This window comes from Pongo abelii, chromosome 16 (genome assembly GCF_028885655.2).
Source record: "Pongo abelii isolate AG06213 chromosome 16, NHGRI_mPonAbe1-v2.0_pri, whole genome shotgun sequence".
Lineage (NCBI taxonomy): Eukaryota > Metazoa > Chordata > Mammalia > Primates > Hominidae > Pongo > Pongo abelii.
The window spans coordinates 611443-628364 of record NC_072001.2 but is presented as its reverse complement, the minus strand read 5'-3'; positions in this window follow the sequence as shown (position 1 = coordinate 628364).

The window sequence follows — 16922 nt, the reverse complement described above, 5'->3', positions numbered from 1 at the left end:
GGTGACCCTATGGCCTTTTAGTATTCACACTAAGAAGTAAAAGCAATAGCACAGCATATCCTGGTCGGTGATGTGCGTGTGTGTGTGTGTGTGTGTGTATGTGTCACAGCTACATTAGACCAGTCTACGTGGTAATAGTGTCTAAAGAAAGAAATAGAAAATACATAGAAAGCTCCAAACTTGTTTTTCTTTAGAAGTTATGTCCCAACCATGATAAAAGTGCCATTTTTCCCCCCTTGAGGAAACAAAGAAAAAACAACAATAACATTTCTCCCCATTTTTTTTTGCTGTTATATCTGTTTTATGATGTTTTAGAAGTACTATTTATTCTTACTTTTAAAACCCGTCAGAATGTGTTTGGGTTTCTCTTATTTCTGTCTTTTTAAAGCTTCAACATAAAAGTTCTTTAGTATATCACACATTGCAATATTAAAAGAAAACACTATCTTGCCTAAATAAGCAGTATCATATAATATCCAATTGAAACTAAGTTCAGTGTGTGTGATATGAATATTGCTTTTTGAAAACTTTATGGTCTGTTTGGACCACTCGATATGTAATTTTGAAACTAGCATGCCACAGTGTTTAGACAGATTTTACATTAGAAATGTAAGAAGTGCTACTCCTCAGCAAATGTAAAAGAACAGAAATCACAACAAACTATCTCTCAGACCACAGTGCAATCAAATTAGAACTCAGGATTAAGAAACTCATTCAAAACTGCACAACTACATGGAAACTGAACAACCTGCTCCTGAATGACTACTGGAAAAATAACAAAATGAAGGCAGAAATAAAGATGTTCTTTGAAACCAATGAGAACAAAGACGCAACATGCCAGAATTTCTGGGACACACTTAAAGCAGTGTGTAGAGGGAAATTTATACCACTAAATGCCCACAAGGGAAAGCAGGAAAGATCTAAAATTGACACCCTAACATCACAATTAAAAGAACTAGAGATGCAAGAGCAAACACATTCAAAAGCTAGCAGAAGGCAAGAAATAACTAAGATCAGAGCAGAACTGAAGGAGATAGACACACAAAAAACCCTTCAAAAAAATCAATGAATCCAAGAGCTGGTTTTTTTGAAACATCAACAAAGTAGATAGACCACTAGCAAGACTAATAAAGAAGAAAAGAGAGAAGAATCAAATAGATGCAATAAAAAATGATAAAGGGGATATCACCACCGATTCCACAGAAATACAAACTACCATCAGATAATACTATAAACACCTCTATGCAAATAAATTAAAAAATCTAGAAGAAATGGATAAATTCCTGGACACATACGCCCTCCCAAGACTAAACCAGGAAGAAGCTGAATCTCTGAATAGACCAACAACAGGCTCTGAAATTGAGGCAATAATTAATAGCTTACCAACCAAAAAGAGTCCAGGATTCACAGCTTAATTCTACCAGAGGTACAAAGAGGAGCTGGTACCATTCCTTCTGAAACTATTCCAATCAATAGGAAAAAAAGGAATCCTCCCTAACTCATTTTATGAGGCCAGTATCATCCTGATACCAAAGCCTGGCAGAGACACAACAAAAAAAAGAGAATTTTAGACCAATACCCCTGATGAACATCGATGCAAAAATCCTCAATAAAATACTGGCAAACCAAATACAACAGCACATCAAAAAGCTTATCCACCAAGATCGAGTTGGCTTCATCCCTGGGATGCAAGGCTGGTTCAACATATGCAAATCAATAAATGTAATCCATCACATAAACAGAACCAAAGACAAAAACCACACGATTATCTCAATAGATTCAGAAAAGGCCTCTGACAAAATTCAACAGCCCTGCATGCTAAAAACTCTCAATAAATTCGGTATTGATGGGATGTATCGCAAAATAATAAGAGCTATTTATGACAAACCCTCAGCCAGTATCTTACTGACTGGGCAAAAACTGTAGGCATTCCCTTTGGAAACTGGCACAAGACACGGATGCCTTCTCTCACCACTCCTATTCAACATAGTGTTGGAAGTTCTGGCCAGGGCAATCAGGCAAGAGAAAGAAATAAAGGGTATTCAATTAGGAAAAGAGGAATTCAAATTGTCCCTGTTTGAATATGACATGATTTATATTTAGAAAACCTGATCATCTCAGCGCCAAATCTCCTTAAGCTGATAAGTAACTTTACCAAAGTTTCAGGATACAAAATCAAAGTGCAAAAATCACAAGCATTCCTATATACCAATAACAGACAAACAGAGAGCCAAATCATGAGTGAACTCCCATTCACAATTGCTACAAAGAGAATAAAATACCTAAGAATCCAATTCACAAGGAATGTGAAGAACCTCTTCAGAGAGAACTGCAAACCACTGCTCAATGAAATAAAAGAGGACACAAACAAATGGAAGAACATTCCATGCTCACAGATAGGAAGAATCAATATTGTGAAAATGGCCATACTCCCCAAGGTAATTTATAGATTCAATGCCATCCCCATCAAGCTACCAATGACTTTCTTCACAGAATTGGAAAAAACTACTTTAAAGTTCATATGGAACCAAAAAAGAGCCCACATCGCCAAGTCAATCCTAAGCAAAAACAACAAAGCTGGAGGCATCACGTTACCTGACTTCAAACTATACTACAAGGCTACAGTAACCAAAACAGCATGGTACTTGTACCAAAACAGATACATAGACCAATGGAACAGAACAGAGGCCTCAGAAATAACATCACACATCTACAACCATCTGATCTTTGACAAACCTGACAAATACAAGAAATGGGGAAAGGATTCCCTATTTAATAAATGGTGCTGGGAAAACTGGCTAGCCGTATGTAGAAAGCTGAAACTGGATCCTTTCCTTACACCTTATACAAAAAATAATTCAAGATGGATTGAAGACTTAAATGTTAGACCTAAAACCATAAAAACCATAGAAGAAAACCTAGGCAATACCATTCACGACATAGGCATGGGCAAGGACTTCATGACTAAAACACCAAAAGCAATAGCAACAAAAGCCAAGATAGATGAATGGGATCTAATTAAACTAAAGAGCTTCTGCACAGCAAAAGAAACCACCATCAGAGTGAACAGGCAACCTACAGAATGGGAGAAAATTTTTTCAATCTACCCATCTGACAAAGGGCTAATTTCCAGAATCTACAAAGACTTTAACAAATTTACAAGAAAAAATCGAACAACCCCATCAAAAAGTGGGCAAAGGATATGAACAGACACTTTTCAAAAGAAGACATTTATTCAGCCAACAGACACATGAAAAAATGCTCATCGTCACTGGCCATCAGAGAAATGCAAATCAAAACCATAATGAGATACCATCTCACACCAGTTAGAATGGCAATCATTAAAAAGTCAGGAAACAACAGGTGCTGGAGAGGATGTGGAGAAATAGGAATGCTTTTACACTGTTGGTGGGACTGTAAACTAGTTCAACCCTTGTGGAAGTCAGTGTGGTGATTCCTCAAGGATCTAGAACTAGAAATACCATTTGACCCAGCAATTCCATTACTGGGTATATACCCAAAGGATTATAAATCATGCTACTATAAAGACACATGCACACATATGTTTATTGTGGCACTATTCATAATAGCAAAGACTTGGAACCAACCCAAGTGTCCATCAATGATAGACTGGATTAAGAAAATGTGGCACATATACACCATGGAATACTATGCAGCCATAAAAAAGGATGAGTTCATGTCCTTTGTAGGGACATGGATGAAGCTGGAAACCATCATTCTGAGTAAACTATCACAAAGACAGAAAACCAAACACCACATGTTCTCACTCATAGGTGGGAATTGAACAATGAGAACACTTGAACACTGGGTGGGGAGCATCACACACCAGAGCCTGTCATAGGGTGGGAGGAGGGGGGAGGGATAGCATTAGGAGAAATACTTAATGTAAATGACGATGTAATGGGTGCAGCACGCCAACATGGCACATGTATACATATGTAACAAATCTGCACTTTGTGCACATGTACCCTAGAACTTAAAGTATAATAATAATAATAAAGAAATGTAAGAAGTGCTAAATTATAGATTTTCAAATATTTAGGAGACATTAATATAATGCCATGTTTTTTCTGAACACTTATTAAACACAGTTAACAAAAACAAATAGAAATGATAAAGTTTTGTTAATTTTTCATGTTAACTTCCATTTTTATTTTAATTAATTTCTGGCTTGAAACCATTGGAAATTTGTTTTTAACAAACAAAACTAAATATATTAGTTCCTTGATAGAATTCTTTTCCTCCAAAGAATATCCCCATCCCCCACTTTTAGCTAAACTGTCATAAGAATAATATGTTCTTTTTTTTTCCAGATGCTTCTTGTTCCAGAACTGTATACACAAGTTGGATGACTAAACTGATATTTGCATAAGAAGAAAAGTGGTCTTTAGACAATTTGGCAAATATGCTCATAGCATCATTGCCAGGAACTAGCCCCCAAAATAGGATCTCAGCAGAGTTGGAACACCAGTGATACGGCTTTAATTCCAAGCACACAATCAGAGTTAGAGAACATATTCAAATAACCCAGGCCTTTTTTTATGTAAAAATTTTTAATAATCATGGCATTTTCAATGCAAATTTAAAATCTAGTCAGTAGCTTATGTTATTAAGAGACTTCATGGTTTTGACAGGTAATGATCTTTGGTAGAAAGGTCCTCCTCCTCCTCCTCCTCTTCCTTCTTAGGTCTATTCTTGATTCTGAAATTCACACCACTGGAATTTTATACCACACCATAGTTAAACACATTTTTCTGAATTTTACTATATTGCACTTTCCTGAAGATTTCTTTAATGCATGCCCTAGTTCTTTGGAGATTTTCAATGCCTGTTTAACAGCTTTCCTTATTCATTAGCAACTTCCTTTAGAATCTAACAAGTCTCTTATGATCCTGGAGTTCTGTCAATTGTGGTAATTTTTTAATGTTTTTATCACATGGTTGGGAATATTTCTGTTACTTTTTAAACTCACTTAGAAGCTTAATATAACTACTAAAAAGGTTATATAACTCTTATTAGTGTCTTCATCTTTTGTCATTATGAGTGGCCAAACCCCTCCATAGATAATTTGAGCCTACGATTTTTCATGGAAGAGGGCCTAGTTTAGCTTCATGTATTATTATCCTCTCTCATATTTGCTCTATCAGTATATATTTGAATATGGTTTAATTCTATAGCATGTATTTTATTTCTTTCACATGTATTATTGTGCTTATGTTTGGATTTCTTCTCATCTGAGAAAGGATTGATTTTCTCATCTCAGTATATTTTTAATAAAATCATAGCTAAGAAAGAACATTTCATCTGTCTAAAAGCTAACTTCCTTTCTTTTATTTTGTCTTGAAAAATACTACTCCCTGCATATTCTCACTCATAGGTGGGAATTGAACAATGAGAACACATGGACACAGGAAGGAAGGGGATCATCACACTCTAGGGACTGTTGTGGAGTGGGGGGAGGGGGGAGGGGGGAGGGAGGAGGGATGGCATTGGGAGATATACCTAATGCTAGATGACGAGTTAGTGGGTTCAGTGCACCAGCATGGCACATGTATACATATGTAACTAACTTGCACATTGCACACATGTACCCTAAAACCTAAAGTATAATAATAATAAATTAAAAAAAATACTACACCCACACTTTTTGCCAATAGCCTAAGACATTTAGCCATAGTAATCTATCCTATTGGCTCCTTGGCTTTGATTGATGGACTAACAAAAATTGGTTTCTTGATGTTTCCAGAAAAAGTATCTTACCCTCATCTGTCTAAAGTATTCCTAATATAGGATTGTCAGATTTAGCAAATAAAAATAGAGGATTTCTACTTATATTTCAATTTCATGTAAAAAACAAATAACTTTTTAGTATAAGAACATCTTAAATACTTAGTGGCTTATCTGAAGTTCAAATTTAAATAGGTGTCCTGTAACTTACCAGGCAATCCTGTCCTAATGGAATAATATTTAAGTCTCTCTTTAGCTTTTCCTCCAAATGTTGATTAAAAATTTTCTGAGAAAATCATTAGTTTTATCTCCAGAAGCAAGACACTGTTGTCAGAAAAGGATGGGTTTCATTTTATATTATTTTCATGTACTTGATTATTTATGACATTAGAACTGGGATCTCAGGAGTGGCCTTGCGTAGCAACCAACGGTGGCTGACCATTGTTTGCTCTTTAGGAAAGAGGGTCATAAGCCCCCTTTTCCTCACTTCCCTGCCCCTTGAAATTAACTTATTAATTTAAATTAAAAGCATTGCATGCCTACTCTACGATGAATATTGTGATGTCAAGGATCCCAACAAGCAGCAAGCAGCGAGCAGCAATATTCTGTCCACCAGAAATGTTAAGCCCATAGGGGGCGGGGGACTGGGAGGTACAAGACTATGCTCTTTGTATTGATTTTAGTACCTGAACCTATGTGCTTTAATTGAGTTATACTTACCTATAAACTGATGTTCCCGTCATTGAAAACAGCTTATGCTGTTACAGAATACATTGTGTAAGTGTACGGATTTCTTTACAGTCAAGAAAAGGGTAAATGTGACATGAAGAAGAAAAAATACGCTAACTAAATGAAAATTGGGAGTCATAAAAATATTTTCATAGAACTATAGAAATGATCTAAATCTCTTTTGGTGGGCTTTCTTTGCGTCAGTGCTACAAATGTTGGATTGTCCCAGCTCCGTCCTCAGACATCTCTGTAATCAGTATCTTGTCAGAGATCCTTGAAGAGGGGTTCTGGAGAGCCCTGGAAGGATCTTGAGACCTCTCGAGGCAATCCAAAATGTCTTCCCCAAATGACTTGGCCCTTCGTTTCACTCAGATATCTATATAAAGTCTCCCCTTAGACAGATCTTCTCTGACAACCCATTAGAAAATAGCAGCCTCTGTTACTTCATCACCTTCCCTACTTCACATTTTGTATAGTTCTGTTGCAACCTGAAATAAAGTAAGTTAAATCAAAATTTAATAGCACATTTGTTTATATTGGGCTGCCCACATAAGCTCAAAGAATGTAAGAACATGTACTTTTGTTTATTACTTTATCCCCAACACATTCCATAGTACATACCATATTGCATGTCTACAGAAATCATTCATAATTTTTTTGTACAATGAATGTATTTTATCTGATAGTTTTTCTTGGCAGTGAAAATATGCCTTTTCCTTTCAGCTGCTCTTATTGAAGGACATTCCTCTTAAGTGAGTTTCCTCACTCCAGTAATTCAAGAAGAAAAAGTATATATAGAGAAAAAGCATTAATAGTATTTTACAACTTATTCCTAAAAAAGAGTTGATTAAATTTTTATCATTAGTGCAGCAATGAAATTTCTTTTAAACTCTGAAAATGAGGGCACATTCAGTGCCTTATATTTTAAATGCCTTGTGTAGACCAAAAATAGATAAAAACAAGAATCAGTAGGACAGTAATATTGTATAAACCATCTCTAATAGAGTCAAAATAAAACAAATTAATGTTTGAAATTATCACCATTAGATCAAATCTATGTCTTGAGCTTCAAAATACTTCATTCATTCAATGGTTAATCGGTCACTGACTACAGTAGGCTAGGTACTGGGGAGCCAAAAGAGAAATTAATCATGGTCATCAATTTAAAAACCAAAAACTCTGTCAGCCAAGTGTATGCAACAGTTTTGCAAAATAAACACAGTGAGTTCGGTTTAAGACAAAGAGAAATTTAAGTTTCCAGAATATTGGGGAGAAAATGTCTAATAGGACGGTAAAGTTCATGTAGAAATTCTGGACTGGAAAAATGGATTTGGCCATCATTAACACACGACTAGATGCCACTGAAGTGGCAGAGTTCACTTAGAATAAATGGCAAACAAAAAAGAGGCCTTACTTCCCTGAGATTCTTGTGACTAGGAGCCAGACATTACAGAGCATGGAAGATATTTTGTAAGGTGGAATTACTGAAGATGGCCTTTTTCTCTGAGATATGCTGACATGCCTAATGTGGGCTTTCTTTACAACAATGTGATCATTCCAACAACTACTAGTTACATGATGTTTTTAGAGTTTACAAATGTATTACTATAGTGAGTTTTATTGCATTTGAGCCTCATGAGATACTTATGATTATTCCTATTTTATGCAAAACTTCAGAAAGTTTAAATGAAAGGTCACAAATAGATTATTGATATCTAATCCACAGCTCTTGGATGATCTATAGTGTCAATGTTTTCAATAAAGAGAAGGTGATTTTCACCCTGAACTTCACTTCTAGTTTTTCCTAATTGTTCTATATGACTTTACTGAAAGCTTCACTTCAAAATCAATCTCTCCCCTTCTCAAGCTATCTTTCCCAATAAGGATAATTGTTAGGAAGTTCCCATAGCTACCTAACACCCTCTAATTCCCAAGACCTTGTGAATGTTTCTATTAATTTTGAAGACATCCCAGAAATAGAGTTTCAGTTTGATTATAAAGAACAATAACATCTTGGATATGACTATATTTAAATATTTAGAATTATTTAAAATTGATTTTCTGAAAAAATTCTTGGAGGGAAATGAGAACAAGAACTTATTTAGGAAGTAGTATTTTATTTTTTTCTACAGATCGACTTACTAACACTATATTTCTCCATAGAAAAAAATAAAATTCACATATATAAAAAACTGTAGAGAATATTAAATATGCCAAATAATGAATTCCTTTAAGCATATATATGCACACACTTATATATGCATATATATATACACACATATATGCATATATATATACACACATATATATGCATATATATACACACATATATATGCATATATATATACACACATATATGCATATATATACACACATATATATGCATATATATACACACATATATATGCATATATATATATACACACACATATATATGCATATATATATATACACACACGTATACTTTTATGCCTGCCCAGAAAGGTAAGTTTGTCACTGCTTACAGATTGCTGAAAGCAAAATGAAAGAGTTCCATCAAGTGGTCATATCAAGACATAGCAGTTAGTATTTCACCAATACAAAGAGGAAAACAATTTCTCTGAAATCTAGTTCAGACATACATTTCCAACCAAGCTATCAAAATTTTATGCCATGCAACATTAAAAAACACAATTAAATGCATTTTAAACATTATTACTAATTCATTTTTCCAATTCATTTTTAAACTGCAAAGAAAATAGAATCTATGTAATTTTTATTTGTCTTTTTTATATCAAATACTCTCTCCATATAATTTGCAGTTGAAAATGCGTGGTTATAATCTTAATTTGCATGTTATAGTCATCTTTTTAAATTAGCAGGTAAATCACAGGTAATACTAAACTAAGTATTTGGATTGCATCGAAAATTGAGAAACTAACTACTTGCAAATGATCTACACATTTTAAAATAGTACAAAATAAATACAAAGAAAACTCAAGGTTGTTTTAAAAAATAAGTTATAAAACATAAACATGAGTTAGCTTGCTTCTTTTAATAACCTAAATTAAAGTTTTTGCCTTGCCAAATTTCATCTCCTTCATAAAGATAGACAAAACAGGCATCTTTCCTTTTAAAGTATAATAGATTTAAGGGGTCATATTCTCATTATTTTGGAAAAACAGTCATGGCTTATTTTAATGTTATAAATGCTACTTCTAAATATATATTACAGATAAAGATTTGTTTCTTGCTTAATAAAGCAGTAGTTCATTTAAGCAACCATTGTTTAATTAAAGAAAACTTTCTGAATATAATATATATATTACTAATGAGATGATGTTAAACAATAGATTTTTATATAAAACCTATGAAACATATATTATCTAGACATAAAATTGGAAGCAATGTATTTAATGATTAAGATCATGGGTTTTGGCATCAGAGATATTTGATTTGAGTCTAATCTCTTCCACCTTTTTCTCTGTAACCTGGAGCAATGACAAGCGTACCTTGTTTTATTGCACTTTTCTTGTAGATATTGTGTTTTTTACAAATTGAAGGTTTGTGGCCAGCCTGCCTTGAGCAATTCTATCCACACCATTTTTTCCAACGGCATGTGCTCACTTTTGGTTTCTGTGTCATATTCCAGTAATTCTCACAATATTTCAGATTTTTTCATTGTCATTATATTAGTTATGGTTATCTGTGATCAACGATCTTTAATGTCACTATTGTAATTGTGGGGCACCATACACTCTGCACGTATAAGACAGTGAACTTAATTAATATCATGTGTGTTCTCACTTCTTCAGCAACTAGCTGTTTTTCCATCTCTCTTCTTCTCCTCAAGCCTCACTATTCCCTGAGACACAACAATATTAAAATTAGACCAATTAATAACCCTACAATGGCCTGTAAGTGTTCAAGTGAGAAGAAAAGCATCATACATCTCTCACTTTAGGTCAAAAGCTGGAAATGATTAAACTTAATGAAGAAGTCATGTTGAAAGCTGAGAGAGGATAAAAGCTAGGTCTCTTATAACAAACACCCAACTTATGAACGCAAAGGAAAAGTTCTCGAAAGTAATTGAAAGTACCACTACAGTGAACAAGTGAACGATAAAGAATGTAAAACAGCCTTGTTGCTGATATGAAGAACGTTTTATTAGTCTGGATAGAAAATCAAACCAACTACAACAAGGCCCAAATTATCTTCAATTCTTTTCAGGCTGAGAGAGATGAAGAAGAAAAGTTGGAAGCTAGAAAAGTTGGTTAATAATGTTTAAGGAAAGAAGCCATCTCCAAGATTAAAAAAAGTGCAAGGTGAAGTAGCACATTCTGATGTAGAAGCTTTAGCACATAATCCAGTAAATCTAGCTAAGATAATAGATGAAAGTGGCTACGCTAAACAAGAGATTTTCAGTGTAGATGAAACAGACTTATATTGAAATAAGACGCTGTCTAGGACGTTCATGGCTAGAAAATAAGTCAATGCCTGGCTTTAAAGCTTCAAAGGACAGGGTGACACTCTTGGTAGGGGCTAATGCAGCTGGTAAATTGAAGTTGAAGCCAATATTGATTTACCATTCTGAAAATAGTAAAAAGTATGCTAAATCTATTGTGCCTGTACTCTATAAATGGAGCAAAGTCTGAATGACAGAATATCTGTTAACAGTACGGTCTACTGGATATTTTTATACCACTCTTGAGACCTACTGCTCAGAAAAAAGAGTCCTTTCAAAATATTGCTATTCATTGACAATGTACCTGAACACCCAAGAGTTCTGATGGAGATGAACAAGGATATTAATTTTTTTATGTTCATTAACACAACATCCATTCTGTAGCCTCTGAATCAAGCAGTAATTTCCACTTCAAGTTTTATTATATAAGAACTAAATATGGTAAGGTTATTGCTGCCATAATGACTCCTCTGATGAATCTGGGTAAAGTAAATTGAAAATCTTTGGAAAGGATTCACCACTCTAGATGACACTAAGGACATTTGTGATTGTTGGGAGGAGTCCTAAATATCAGCAATAACAGGAGTTTAGAAGAAGTTGAGTCCAACTCTCATAGATGACTTTGAGGGGTTTAACTCTTTAGTGGAAGTAAATGCAGATGTGGTGGAAACAGCAAGACAACTAGAATTAGAAGTGGAGCCTGAAGATGTGACTGAGTTGCTGCAGTTTCATGATACAATATTAATGCATTAGGAGTTGTTTCTTACAGATGAGCAAAGAAAGTGGTTCCTTGAGATAGAATCTACTCCTGGTGATGATGCTGTGAACATTCTTGAAATAACAACAAAGAATTTAGAATATTACAGAAACTTAGTTGATAAAGCAGTGGCAGAATTTGGGTTTGAAAGAAGTTCTACTGTGGGGAAAAAGCTATCAAACAGCATCACATGCTAAAAAAAAAAAAAAAAAAAAAAAAAACTTTCACGAAAGAAAAAGTCAACCAATGTGGCAAACTTCATTGCTGCCTTGTTATAAGAAATTGCCACAGCCACATTAACCTTCAGAAACCACCACCCTGATTGGTCAGCTGCCATCAACATTGGGACCAAACCCTTTACCTGTGAAATATCACAACTTGATGAAGGAACAGATAATCATTAGCATTTTAGCAATAAAGTATTTTAAAATTAAAGTATGTGCATTGTTTTTTAGACATACTTCTATTGAACACTCAACTGGTTATATTGTAATGTAAACATGACATTTTTATGCATTGGAAAACCAACAAATTTGTATGACTCACTTTATTGCAATGTTTGCTTTATTGCAGCGGTTTGGAACTGAATCTGCAATATCTCCAAGATATGCCTGTATATCTTCATGTATAATAGGGAAGTATGGTAGAGCTTAGATAATGTCTTTTATATTATCTAAGCTTATACTAGGTATGGTAGAGCTTAGATAATGTCTCTTATATCAAGCATCTAGATTAGTAGCCGACCATCATCAAAATGAAAACACGTTTGGGAAATAATATTTCCATTGTTTTATCTTGTTATTGGTAGGTTAGAGTGGTGGTGAACTTTCACCTCAAATTGTTTGATTTAAATAGTTGAAAAAATATAAACAATAACGAGACAAAAGACAAATGTATTGCTTCTATGATAGCAATATGATCATATTTTTTCCGAATGCTCTATGACCTTCCTCCAATCTAGGCAATATTTTGGACTCACATTTCCATTTCTACTAGAAGTCATAGAGAGATTCACACTGTTACCCTTCTTTCTCTCTTTTGGAAATTTGCAGTGATAATAAGCTGATTTAAAGTCCTTACTTAATAGCAAGAACAATTCTTCCTCTCAACATGGTAATAAAATGAACACTGAGGATGAAGAAGGAGAGAGAGAGAATGATAAAGTGCATTCAGTAAAACATAAGTAAAGGATGTAGGTGCAAGGTATATAGGAATTATTAATATTTGTACTCCTCTCACATATTTTGTCATGTTTGAAATAATTCAAAAGTAAGATGTAAGTAAACATAAAAGAAAAACTAAAACTCCCTTTAGGAAACCTAAAAGTGAATAGATTCACACTTTAACAAACTTTTGACGATATGTCAGCAAGATGGAAAATAGCCACAAAAGGAAAGCTGGAGCTACAAGAAGAAATGTTGAGTGAAGAACGTGGAAAGCATGCAGATAAACCACAGAGTCTGTGTGAAATAACAAAAATATTAAATTTGGGAATAAAGAAAGGATACAATTAAAATATGGGACAGTAAGTAAGACTAAATAGCAGGTGATTTGATTTTTATAATTCTAAGTTCCCTATGTTATATAAAGAGGGAATAGAGAAAATGATTAATGTAGACCTTAAGTTAAAAAATATGTTAAAATTTCATGGTAACTATTAAAAGAATAAAGAGGGAAATAGAATTTAAATAAAAACTTAAAGGGTGCAGAAAAAGTGATAAAAAGTAAAAGCGATGAAGCAAAAGAGGAACATACAAAACAAGAAATAAGATAGTAATGAATCCAAATATAACGGCCATCGTAATAAATGTAAAAAAAATTAACTTTCTAGTTAAAGGTTAAATTCAATAAAAAATAAGATCCAGGATTATACTATCGAGGAATCACACATGAAAATAAAAACATGGGAAAATTTATACACAAAGGATAAAAAATTAGGCAGCTTAAATATTAGTCAAAGGAAAGCTGGTGCGTCTATATTAATATTATAGAGCAAAGTCTTTAAGGCACAAAGCATCATATAGAATGGAAAACATCATAAAAAAATGATAATTATACACTCATTTCAACTTTGATGCCTCTAACAACTTGTCTCAAAACATATAAAGAAGTCAACAAACCCATCATACCAAGAAATACACAGTATTCTCAGATACGCACGGAACTTCAGAGAAAACCAAACCATGTGGGGAGGCCATAATGCAAATATTAGCCAATTCCAAGAAAAACACAGTATTCTCAGATACACATGGAAATTCAGAGAAAACCAAACCATGTGGGGAGGCCATAATGCAAATATTAGCCAATTCCAAGAAAAACACAGTATTCTCAGATACACATGGAAATTCAGAGAAAACCAAACCATGTGGGGAGGCCATAATGCAAATATTAGCCAATTCCAAAGAATACACAGTATTCTCAGATACACATGGAACTTCAGAGAAAACCGAACCACATGGGAAGGCCATAATGCAAATATTAGCCAATTCCAAGGAATTATCAGACAGATATATTTCTCTAACCACAATGCAATTAAGTTTGAAGTCAGAAAACAACAATTTTTTAAAAAAAATTTGTAGATTTGGAAATAGGAAAGCATATTTAAAACATACAAGAAAGCAATAAAGTCTGAAAACAGATAGATTCAACAGTTAACTTAAGATATTAGGGAAAAAATGAGAAACCCAAGCAGAAGAAATGCAATTATAAAAACCAACAATAATAATGAATGAAATAGTAAATAGAGATACAGCAGATTAAAAAAAAAAATTAACAAATCCAAAGGCTAATTCTTATATACTTAATATGTGTGTGTCTAATCTACTCTCAACATTAAACTATTAATCCTTTCATTCCTAAATATATATCAATAATGATTGTTATATTTTTCTGTTTTTATATTTACACAGAGAAATGTGACATTCACCATGTTTTACTTAGTGTTTTTTCACTCAATATCATTTTTGAGGCCAATTTTGAGACCGATGTATATAGAGAGATACTTTATTCCTTTTAACTATTGCCTAGTAATATATAGATGAAATTTTGTCCATCTATCCCCCATTTGCTATCTACTAATAGTATTTCAAAGCATATCCCTGAATTTTCCTATGCATCTCTGTTATACGTTACCCTAAAGAGAAATCACAAGCTTTTTAGAGAAGGGACATACTCAATTTCCCTAAATGTTGGCAAATTAATTATTTAAATGGCATTTATCAGAAAATCTAACAAAACATTTTTCTTCACATTAAAAAGGAAATCCTTAAATTGCTTCTTAGTTTCTATAAAAACGGAAGAGTGGAGAAGTATTCAGGGCTTTATGTTTTATTCAATTGGATCAATATCCTGTATAATCCTTTGAATCATCTTTTTAAAAAATTTGTAAAACTTAAGACAATATTTTATAGTTTTGCTCCACATTATTTGAAACTTAGAAACTTGTATTTCTAATTAGATTGCTATGACATTGAGTGTGTGTGTGAGTGTGTGTGTGAGTGTGTGTGTGTGTGTGAGTGTGTGTGTGTGTGAGTGTGTGTGTGTGTGAGTGTGTGTTTGTGTGTGTGTGTGTGTGTGTGTGATTGGTGTGTATGGCCTCCCCACATGGTTCGGTTTTCTCTGAATTTCCATGTGTATCTGAGAATACACATGCCAGATATAAAAACATGACAAAGTGTTTGGACCTTAGCCTTAGAAAACAATATCTCAATAACTGTGAGGTGGCTGAGATGATGTTCAGGTATCATCTCATATTTGCTTACATTTCAAAGTTTATTTCTATGTTGCTAAGTTTATAACTATAACATGGCCATTTCTTGCATAGGAGAGAGATGCGCTTTAGGTACACTCATCATAAAACTAGTTTAACAATCAGGACACATTGAAAATAAAATGAGCCTCAAGAATAAAGCAGGACCAATCCTTGAACAACCTATATATTCAATGTATACTCCATTGGCTTCAATAGTGAAAATATACTGTGAGCTGTCACAAAGTTGGGAGGCGCCGATCCCCAGCGGGTATTGTCCTGTCTTTTGCGTAACTAGAGGGATTGTCAGTCTTCTTTGCACACATCACGATTGTTAATAAAGTGACATTTGTCAAAATGAGTAAGCACCTGTTGCCATGGAAGGTGCCATAAGCAAGATTAGAAAACAAATTGTTGTAGTTGGCTGGGAACCAGAAGGAAGGTGAAAACCAGAAGAAAAGACATTCTTTCCTTAATTCCTCATGCCCATTTTACAATACATTGCATACAGTTGTTTATGCAGAACACAGGCTGCTTTCCTTTTTTCTGAAACCTCATGTAACTGATGGTGTTTTAAATGAGCTCTAATACAAAGTGCCTCACACACTGCTATCCTATGCCTCATTTAATCCATTATATGGGTTCCCTCTTGAAACATTTAGTCTTCGTTTGTCTATTTTTCCTGGTAAATTATTTTTAGGAATAGAAAAATCATGTCCTGAGAAGCACAGTCTTCTGGCACATATTTAAAATACCTGAGGAGACTCAGGTAACATCGAGATCCTACTAGGTGCAGATGGGTCCCCACCAATATCTTGGCATTTCAATTATTTACTAACTTTCTATATGGCCCACAGCATGAAGATTTTGCATATACCAGTTTATTGTTTTTTTATTGAAAATTGAAATAATACCAATACTCATAAAAAATAATCCATTCAATTATATTCAATAAACAGTCTTCCTCTTCATGCCAGTAGATATCCATAACTCTTCCCCCAGGTTCCTTATTTAAAATATCTTTACCAAAAAAAGCATACAGGCTTCAAATAACTGTCTGATATTGGAGAATGACAATCGTTTTTCTTGTGAATTAGCATCCTAGCTAGGCACTGGTATGAGATATACTGACATAGCTTTCATGCCAAATCTCATTCTTGTATTGTTCATGAATAGATTCATTATTTTAGTATAAAGACTTTAAATATCAAGTTTAATTGAGCTTTGATAACACACTTCTCCAGAATTTTTTACTGAATGATAAAGTTGTTCCTCTAAAAAGCACAGCCTGTCCCGAGCAGATGCAAGCCATTAAAAAAAAATCCCATAAATGTCTTCTTTTGGTTCTATCACAGCCTAACATATGAATCCATGCTTATTGTGGTAATCATTCAAACTAGTAAAATGGGGTATAATTTTTGTGTTATAATTGCAATGCTGCTTATTTCTAGGTACCCCATATTGGCTATTCTCATGTTTTATGTGAATCACACGGT